Raw genomic sequence first — 10,978 nt, 5'->3', positions numbered from 1 at the left:
TGAGATTGGCACAGTGCAGCTGGCGAAACGCGTTTGGCATCGCATCTCTGGAAGAAGAAGAATGTTTTAGTGTTATTAATGTGTTTCATGGGTTCTGATGACGATGATGATGCTTCATGATTTTTTGCAAGAAGGCTCCCGGATCAACATCCCTTCCAAACCACTCATCATCATAAACATACTTGTAATCGAGCGTAATAATAGTTTGATATGAATGTTGATCTTGGAGCATGTCCAACCAGCTGTTAAACATGTCACTCAGAAACATTCAGGGAAACTGACTCATGTACATAAAATCACCAACACATCAGATTCAAAGTCATTGAGCAAATCACTCCTAAAACTGAAGTTAGTTCTGAACAAAAGAACAAATCTTAATGTTTCATTTTTAAAAGTGAACAAATACTTTTGGAGCCACTGAAGTGTTCTGATACCATTACCAAACATACAGCTGAATTTTCATCAAAATCATTTAATGCACACAGAAGATTTAAGGAACTTCCTGTTTCACATTTTTGCCCTTAATGTATTGCATTGCCATGGCAACACCATTCTATATATCAAACATCTGTTCACAATTAATGTCTTGGCATGATGCTGCCTACGTTTCACATGATTCCCCTAGGAGGAGTATTCAAAAGTTCAGGGCCTTCAATTTAAAAATAATGCACATTCAATCAAAATGGCGACTTCATGTTGGGCGGAGCTAGTGACTGTAATTTTGAAAGTTGTCCGGCTTGATGAGAACAATATCTGTAGCAAGTCTGGTGACCGTGAGAAGAAACTGATCCAACCACTTTTGTCAAAAGCCATAGAGCTCCCCAGCCACGCCCATGTGTTCACTTTTGCCCAGGCCTAATGGTCGACCACTCTGACGTGTGCAAAATATCATGAAAATTCAAGCATGCCAAGTAGCTCAAAAACATGTGAATATGCATAAAGAATAATAATGACATTTAATGCGTTGCCATAGCAACACTTCTTAAGATATCAAGAACGCCTTCAGAAATGTAAACATTACTGTAATAAAATCTGAAGCAATTCAGGTTAACATAAGAGCGATAATTCAAAATCTGTTAAAAGCCAGTTGGTGGCGCAACGACCGCGACCCACAATAGCCACATCAATGTAATCCGCCCGATTGGCCAAATATTTGGCTCAATTTTTATGTAAATCACGCAATGCACGCAGAAAATATAAGGCACTTCCTTTTCCCCATTTTTTGACTTTATCGCGTCGCCATGGCAACGCCGTTCGATATATGAAAACTCAGTTCATAATTTAGCATTGTCAATGTCTCGGAATGATGTCACACACATTTGGTAAGAGGAGTATTACAAATTCCAGAGCATACACGTTTCAAACCATCCAAAATACGAAGAAGAAGAATCCTTAGAAGCACAAGAGGGCCTCCGCACTTCAGAAACACTCTGTGTGAACTCATCAGACCTCACACACACTGGAAGCACTTTACAAACACATACAACATAAATGACAACACGTCTTAAACTCCACAGAACAACACTTTACACCTTAATGATATTATTATATATCATACTATAACACAATTTTAAGATTTTGCATTTTAATTTCAAAACATAAGTCCATAGAATTGAATTGAGTAATCTTTAAGAAAATAGAATATCAATGTCATTTGTTAAAACTTACACAATTAAATTTGATGGAATTTTGTTACGTGATATTAAATGATGCAGTTTGAAAGGAAAGGTGTGCATGAGTGTGATCGTTCGATCAGTTATTACACACTATATAATTAATGATATGTGAAGGCATCGTGTTCTCACCGGCTGCTGTGTGTGTCGGTTGTGTTGAAGATCACACACACACACTGAGAGATGATCAACACCAACAACAGTTTGAAAATCCATCGAAGAACCTCCAAGAGAGCCATTATTAAACTAGCACACCTGACGGACAGATGAGTGTGTGAGTGATGCACACACACCTGTGCGAGACCCCACCCCTCACCTGTAATACCTCATTGACGCATGTAAAGGAGCACAAAATGTCATAAGATCCTGAAACTCAATGTTTGCAGATGAATTTCACACATTTCTTCAGGAGTGACTCATCAGGTATATTGCTGCAGATTTAATGAGATTGAACTGGTGTTGCCAGGAGCGACCATACCTGATCAGAGGTCAAATGTATATGTTTTATGATGAATGTGTAATTTTAAGAGAATCCGTGAGATGGAGATTCAGCTGCTCTGAGTTTCAGGAGGTTTTTCTGGTTGATCAGAATTTTTCTGTGAACTTGAAGCTGTTGCTCAACTCATTGAAGTCAGACAGGAAACACAGTAATAAAACATGTTATCGTCTTACGATAAAGAAAAAAGCAACTTGTGTGTTTGTTCAGAGTGTTGCAACTCATTTCAACAGGAAGCTTTGGGTAAGGGTCTGAAATTACTTTTGTGTGTCAACACATCAGTATTCTTAACAGCAATGATCATTAATGGGAACGGCGGAAACTGAAACATTGTTTCAATATAAAACACAAATCTTACCGCACCACGAGTCCTACTGCTGCATCCATGAGCAGGACGCGGTAAAGGCGTTATAGATTATATATAGATTATAGATTAGTTATAGATGACATTGTCTGATTTATTCAGCATTATAATAACATCTGACAGAGTGACGCCAAGTCCGGACTCAACTTTGACAGTTTTTCATGACATATTTATGAATTCATTTTAACATTAAGATGACGTTAGTAAGCGTGACTCGTCCCTTATCTCAAGAATCAGTCTATATTAAATAACGTCTGTTCAATAATGCAATCTTAATATTAAACAGTTCTTCTGTCTCTTTATATAATCTCACTGACCCCATGTTCAGTGGGCAGTGTGCGGGCACTGTGGGGGCACTGTGGGGGCAGTGCCATCTGTTGCAGGGCTCCCTGTTCTTCTGTTCTAATCTTATATATTTGTAAAAGTCATGTTTGTAAGTCTAACGTTTATATTTCCCCATTAACACACTAAAGCTGAAGATATAAATAACCATCTTCAGACAGTTCTGTATATATCCCCAAAATATTACAAATATTCATCTGGCACCTAAAACGAATGAACAGCCTAAATCTGTCTGTCCACCGCGTGGTATTATTTTCAAATAAATGTCCCCATTTGCGGCCTAATGATTGTGTTTTTAACATGTCGTGTGACTCCGCGTCCACATGTGTGCATGTTGTATTTTGTCTTCACTGAAACACATACTTGAAATGAATTCAAACCGGCTGAATACTGGCGCTTCTACAGGCGCCGCACCAACACGAGTGCCTCTGGGAAGAAACCTCTTTAAGTTTTCTGATTGAAACCAGTTTGGTTGTAAAGACAAGCATCTCTAGTTTCGTTTGATGTGCCGCTTTAAATAATCCGTTCATTTATCGCTCGTCAGCTGTTCATAAACATGACGTCCACATACGTGGAAATGAGGACCAGGTTCCCTCAAAAGTTGAGAAACTGTTATTTTGTTCCTGGGGTCCCTCTGCGTTTCTCAGCTCTTTTGGCTTGAGTACGGCTCTGAGTAGTGATTTAAGTGTTCAGCGTGCTTCACAGGGGTCTTTATGTGCTCATGAATCCTCTCCTCATCCACTGTGGCCCATCAACATGTACTGCTCCATAGGCAGAGTCGTGTAGATATATAGATAGGCCACATTCCCATGATTCCCTAACAATAGGACTGTACAGTCTGGTTTCTCCAGGGCTTCTGTGTGTAGTTCCATTGTTATCTTCACATATTTTGCTACCCTGAATTCACAGTCATGTGGCTCTTGTCCTTCAGAGTTAACTCCTGTTGACATGTTTAGCCCTGTGGCGGTGTAGGTGTTTCAACATTTCAGCGATCTTTAGTTGTCTTACTGTTGAAAATGTGAAGGCTGCTGAGTTTAGGTATGTCAGCACTCCATGCAAGGTGTTTACTATGATGATAATAATAATCTTATGTACTGAGGTGTGTCGCGTGTGGCAATGTTGCCCGTCAGCTTCTGTTGTCTATGAAAGGGTAGCAGTCATCATATCCCTCAGGGGTTGTGTTAATTCCACATAGTTTGGTACATGGTTCCAACATTTGCTGAAATGTTTGTTTTTACCATGTGACAATATGTTTGCCAGGAAGGCAACTGTTCTTCGTGCCACTTTTTCCTTTTTAACTTTGTACCCAATCTGAAATTCAGAAATGACAGAATACTTGGTATTTAATACTGTGATAAGTTATTTTAGTAAAGCTAAGAGCATTCACCCACTTCCTTAAACCCCTTTCAAACCTTCTTATTCATGTTTCTAGTGCGGTGAGGTCCTTGCCACTGGTCTTGATACCGCTCAGTCCTCAATCCGTAATAATCTGGTATCAGTAAACAGATATTTTCTTTTTCAGGGAGGATCACCAGAGAACCGACACAGCCAATGGAACATCTACAAAAGATGGCCGACGCCCCTTCGCTCTTCTCCATTGGTGAGAACTGAAGCCGCCAGTGTCCCGATATGGCGCTGACATCTTGGGACTTGAGTCTGCGCAGTTGCGATTTCGGGACCAGTCCTGCGCAGTAGTGAGCAGGAAGTAAAGCCGCGAAATCAAGGCCCCGCCCTCCCTCTCGCTGAATCAATCGCAAGCACACGCCCCTTTTGACTTATGACGGTGTGAAATAATTAATTATAGAAATTTAGATATTAAATTTAAAGCTCCAATCTCCTCAGTCCTCCGAAGATCCCGAAAAAAAGTCAGTTGGTGCTTCAGTGACTACTTTGCTCAGAGAACCTGTCAATCACAGCTGTCAATCATGATGTCACAGCACCATTTTTATAGCATCAAATAACTAAAAACAAACTTATTTTGAAAGTGGTGGTGGCATAGTGGCTAAAGCACAGGGCTGTTAATCAGATGGTCGCTGGTTTGATCCCCACAATCACCACCATTGTGTCCTTGAGTAAGACACTTAACTCCAGGTTGCTCCGGGGGGATTGTCCCTGTAATAAGTGCACTGTAAGTCGCTTTGGATTAAAGCGTCTGCCAAATGCATAAATGTAAAATGTAAAACAAACACTTGAAATGACATCAACGTGATAGTTTCTGTCATTTACTGTAGTTTCTATCTTTGGAAAAAAGATATGTGAAGTGTAATTTAATTGTTTAGTTGGTCTCACGTCCCGTTGAATAACATGAGGCGGCAGCGTTTATGACCTATAGTAGCACCAGTCACCGGGGGGCGATCGAGAGGTTTTGGCTTCACTTTTGAGGGCTTGTGTGGCACACTTGTCTTATCTGCATTATTCTGTACACAGGCATTGAACCCCATTGATGCCGTTAATTTAGACACGGGCATTGAACCCCACTGATGGCGTTAATTTAGACACGGGTATTGAACCCCATTGATGCCGTTAATTTAGACACGGGCATTGAACCCCACTGATGGCGTTAATTTAGACACGGGCATTAAACCCCACTGATGGTGTTAATTTAGACACGGGCATTGAACCCCATTGATGGCATTTATTTAGACACGGGCATTGAACCCCACTGATGCCGTTAATTTAGACACGGGCATTGAACCCCACTGACGGCATTAATTTAGACACGGGCATTGAACCCCATTGATAGCATTTATTTAGACACGGGCATTGAACCCCATTGATGGTGTTAATTTAGACACGGGCATTGAACCCCACTGATGCCGTTAATTTAGACACGGGCATTGAACCCCACTGATGGCGTTAATTTAGACACGGGCATTGAACCCCACTGATGGTGTTAATTTAGACACGGGCATTGAACCCCATTGATGGCATTTATTTAGACACGGGCATTGAACCCCACTGATGGCGTTAATTTAGACACGGGCATTGAACCCCACTGACGGCATTAATTTAGACACGGGCATTGAACCCCACTGACGGCATTAATTTAGACACGGGCATTGAACCCCATTGATGGCATTAATTTAGACACGGGCATTGAACCCCATTGATAGCATTTATTTAGACACGGGCATTGAACCCCACTGATGGCGTTAATTTAGACACGGGCATTGAACCCCACTGATGCCGTTAATTTAGACACGGGCATTGAACCCCACTGATGGCGTTAATTTAGACACGGGCATTGAACCCCATTGATGGCATTTATTTAGACACAGGCATTGAACCCCACTGATGGCGTTAATTTAGACACGGGCATTGAACCCCACTGATGGCATTTATTTAGACACGGGCATTGAACCCCACTGATGGCATTAATTTAGACACGGGCATTGAACCCCATTGACGGCATTAATTTAGACACGGGCATTGAACCCCATTGATGGCATTAATTTAGACACGGGCATTGAACCCCACTTATGGCGTTAATTTAGACACGGGCATTGAATCCCACTGACGGCATTAATTTAGACACGGGCATTGAACCCCATTGATGGCATTAATTTAGACACGGGCATTGAATCCCATTGATGGCGTTAATTTAGACACGGCATTGAACCCCATTGACGGCGTTAATTTAGACACGGCATTGAACCCCATTGATGGCATTAATTTAGACACGGGCATTGAACCCCATTGATGGCATTAATTTAGACACGGGCATTGAACCCCATTGATGGCATTAATTTAGACACGGGCATTGAACCCCACTGACGGCATTAATTTAGACACGGCATTGAACCCCATTGATGGCGTTAATTTAGACACGGCATTGAACCCCATTGATGGCATTAATTTAGACACGGGCATTGAATCCCATTGATGGCATTAATTTAGACACGGGCATTGAACCCCACTGACGGCGTTAATTTAGACACAGGCATTGAACCCCACTGACGGCGTTAATTTAGACACGGGCATTGAACCCCACTGACGGCGTTAATTTAGACACGGGCATTCAACCCCACTGATGGTGTTACTTTAGACACGGCCATTGAACCCCACTGACGGCGTTAATTTAGACACGGGCATTGATGGGTATACAGCAGTAATGAGTGCAGGAGGATATATCAGATCAATCACATCATTTTCAGTCTTCTTTGTCTCCGGATTTCCTCCTGCAGTATTAGTAACTTCTATACAATCATAATTCAGCTGGGAAACTCAGTCTAAGTGAGTTTGCAGGGTTTTTTTGTATCAGTTGTGAGAAAAATCTCGCTAATTATGGTCCCTTCCTCAGATAATATGGGAGGAGCCAGAAGGTAACTTCTATCTGGTGTCCCCAGATTCACAGTATTTGAGTGACCTGTATATTCCCTCCCCATCAAACAGTAGAGTACACCCGAGCAACTGACTCAATCTGTCGCAACCCTTGAGTTTGATTGCACCGTTAGGTTACCGCTCTCGGGATTTATTGTGACAGAGACACCCCAAGTTGAAAACACACGCTTAGTGAGCGTTCCACTCACTCTTCAACCGCAAAAACACAATGTCCCTACCAATTTAATCTATTTTATTGCTAAGTGCGTTCAAGGAGACGGAAACTCAGCGTCCCGGGACTCTTCAGACACTCCTGTAATCCGGTCCTGGCTACACTGTTCCAAACAGGCCTCCCAGGTCTTTGTCTAAACTATGCAGATTTTGATTTAACAGGCTCTGGTCACCTTTTTAAATGGGCCCATGTATGGGTATCAATCAGCCACCGCGTCCTGGTGTCGTTTTCAATCACTGCGCATCACGTCGGGGTCACCAAATTCTGTCGTGTTCTTTTTTGAGGAGACAAAGTCAAGTTTTCAAGGTAAAAATGTTATTTATTAACAAGAAAGAATAAGTACAAAAATCATTCAGCCAGCTGGAGTCTGCTTCACCCGTAAGCGTAACCCAGGGCAGTATTTATATAATATTTCAATATCGCTGTTCTGTTATATTTGATATAGTTCTGTAGTTACTACGGTGATGAACAACATATATTAAAGTGAATAATGTCAACAGTAAGGGATCAAAAAGACGTGCCGGTATTTTACCATAAATGTAACAGTTTTTAACAATGTGTCAAACATGACTAACGGACAACGGACACTATCCGATTCCTTCCACACGGCCGCGCTGTGATGCAGAGAAGCATTTATTTAATGTTTCATCATTGCAATAGGTTGGCTCAGTATTTACAGATGACATGAATATAAAGTGGGTTTCAGTCGTGCTGGAACGGGATTTGCCTGTAACCCTGCAGAGATTTATAACAGTAACGGAGTTCAGATTCTCACTTTATTTATTTACACAAAGCAACATATAATTAAAAGCCATTTGTAAAAATGTTAAGAGTACTAAAGTTATTTCAGGACTAATGCTTATAAAAACCTGTGATTATATTATTGTATAAAATCAAGTAAAAATAGTCCAGATATAAAAATCCTTAAAAAGAGTGAATTTGACGAAGTCCATCTGTAACAATATGTACAACATTAACATCTGATATTTAATTTACAGAGTAAATGCACAAACACACTCACACACTCTCACGCACGCACACGCATGCACACACAAGGCTTTCAAGGGTCAACAAATGACACCATGATGTATCGTGTTCCTCTGGTTGTGGGTAGCCCCTCGTGATAATGCGTCAAACGGCCGGGATGCATAAACGACCAGCCCTTCCTTGGAGACTCCACCGTACAGTCGTAACGCAGAAACTTGCAGCCTCCCCCCGACACACACACACACACACACACACACACACACACACACACACACACAAAAAAAACAAACAACTCACTCAAACAAACCTGAATGTCTACTTTCGTCTGCAGTGTGTGTGTGTGACCTGGTAATAGTTGCCTTTGCTGTTGAGAGCGATGTTAATGGTGAATGTGGAGGAGTCGTGATGTGGGCGGAGTGACGGCTGCTCATCAGGACGATAACAGACCACAAAGTTCATCACGGCCTGAGCCTGCAACACAAAATAATTGTTACTTATATACAAACAAATATAACTAATAAACTAGTCTAGGTTACCAATAACCGGAACAACAGCACCACAATTTCAACATCAGCAGCATTAACTTTCTTAAAGTGATTTATTAAGTGTAGGCGGGGCTTCACTGCTGTTTGAACGCAAACGTTAACACTATAAGCACCATGAGGTTACTGGTGTTCAGACACCTCTGAATGTGGTTAACATGGACAAGTCTCAAAACGTTTGGACCCGTTTACACCCTCTTTAAACTTTCAAAACGTTTCAAACAAATCTTATTACCAGGTGTAAACAGGGCCTAAAGGTGTGTTTTTATGTGCACCTTTGAGTCACCTTTGGAGAGTATCCTGGGTAGAGTTTTTCAGTAACAGGAACGATGTAATCTTTGAGAAATCTGATTCATGTGAATATCTACTGCTGGGACATTCTCATAACCACCTGCCAACCGTTTGTCCTGAGAGAGAGAGAGACCGACAGGTGAGCTACTGTCAAACACAAGTAAACACACACACACGGTGAGGTGACTGACCGTGTTTTTTACCCCTGACCACTGGCCGAAATGCTCCATTGTTTCAACGAGCTCGTCGCACATTCTGTCAGAGAATGCAGGAAACCAGTACACATCTGGACACGGCTGACACACACATACAGAGACACACACTTTAACTGTGTAATCATTTCCCAATGTGCTCTAAGTCCTCGTGGTGGTGTAGTGACTCGCCTCAATCCGGGTGGCGGAGGACGAATCTCAGTTGTCTCCGTGTCTGACACCATCAATCCGCGTATCTTATCACGTGACTTGTTGAGTGCGTTACCATGGAGTCGTAGCGCATGTGGATGCTTCACGCTATTCTCTGCGGCATCCACGCACAACTCACCACACGCCCCACCGAGAGCGAGAACCACATTATAGCAACCACGAGGAGGTTACCCCATGTGACTCTACCCTCCCTAGCAACCGGCCCAATTTGGTTGCTAAGGAGACCTGACTGGAGTCACTCAGCACGCCCTGGATTCAAACTCGCGACTCCAGGTGTGATAGTCAGCATCAATACTCACTGAGATACCCAGACCCCCCAACTTTAAGCTAATCATCACTATTACACCTGCTCAAACTCATCTCACCTGTTGAACATCATCATCATCCTCAAAAATCCTGGAATAGTTCTCATGGATATATTTCTCCCTCCAGTCCTGAAACACACACAGACACAGGTTAGTGTTAGTTCAGGTGTTTACGTGTTCAATGGCAGTGAGAGACTCACCGCTGGGTTGTCAAATATCTGCCACATGTCTGGATACAGACGACTGATGTTATAGTTACTGGAGGAGACCAGACGACCAAACTCATCTCTGTTTGATACAAACATGAACACACACAAACACTCGGGATGATTAACTGAAAGCACAATATGATAATTATGATTGGGTTTGATATATATATATATATAAAATGCTCCCACCTGCTCGCGGACGCTCTTACAGAACGTCATGTCGGGATCTTTTCCCTCCTGCTGATAGAGAGAAACCGCAGCCAGACGCGCATGCAGCGTCTCTCCACCGAATCAGATACACCTGAGTGATGTACGGGACGTTCCACAGACCACTGCAACACAGAGAGAGAGAGAGACACGTAAGATTTACACACACTCGACACATTCATAAACATACATGGAGAATATACTCACACTCGTTTGCTCTGCACGATGTCGATGTAATCCTCAGATCGGGAATAAAAGCCCTCAGGACTCAAAGCACCCCAGAAGTTTGACCAGAGCTTCCCGTGATCGGGACAACATGGGCGCTATCACACCCCTGACACACACAAACACACAAAGAGGACACATGATTTCCAGCCACGCTTAAAATATGAGACCACTGAGAGAACAATCTAATTCTATGCCATTTCATTCCTGATTTAAAAAACGGACACCGTAACACTCTGGTGACAAAGGCTGACCTCCACTCACCAAACAGGATTGGAAGGTTAACAGACTGGAAGCCCATCCAGGCTCCATTTCTACCTTACTGGATTGCTGCTGTCTTGCCACTGTTCTGTTGTGGATTAT

The 10,978-nt window shown here is 42.3% G+C and overlaps 1 pseudogene; it reads right to left on the bottom strand.

The window, feature by feature from the left end:
- Window positions 1-8,487: 8,487 nt before the first annotated feature.
- Window positions 8,488-10,724, bottom strand: LOC127641582 (multifunctional procollagen lysine hydroxylase and glycosyltransferase LH3-like; annotated as a pseudogene).
- Between the last annotated feature and the right edge of the window lie 254 nt (window positions 10,725-10,978).

Source organism: Xyrauchen texanus, unplaced genomic scaffold (assembly GCF_025860055.1).
Source record: "Xyrauchen texanus isolate HMW12.3.18 unplaced genomic scaffold, RBS_HiC_50CHRs HiC_scaffold_1104, whole genome shotgun sequence".
NCBI classification, from domain to species: Eukaryota; Metazoa; Chordata; class Actinopteri; order Cypriniformes; family Catostomidae; genus Xyrauchen; species Xyrauchen texanus.
Note: the sequence above shows the minus strand (reverse complement) of the source record. Positions and strands in the feature narration are given on the sequence as shown.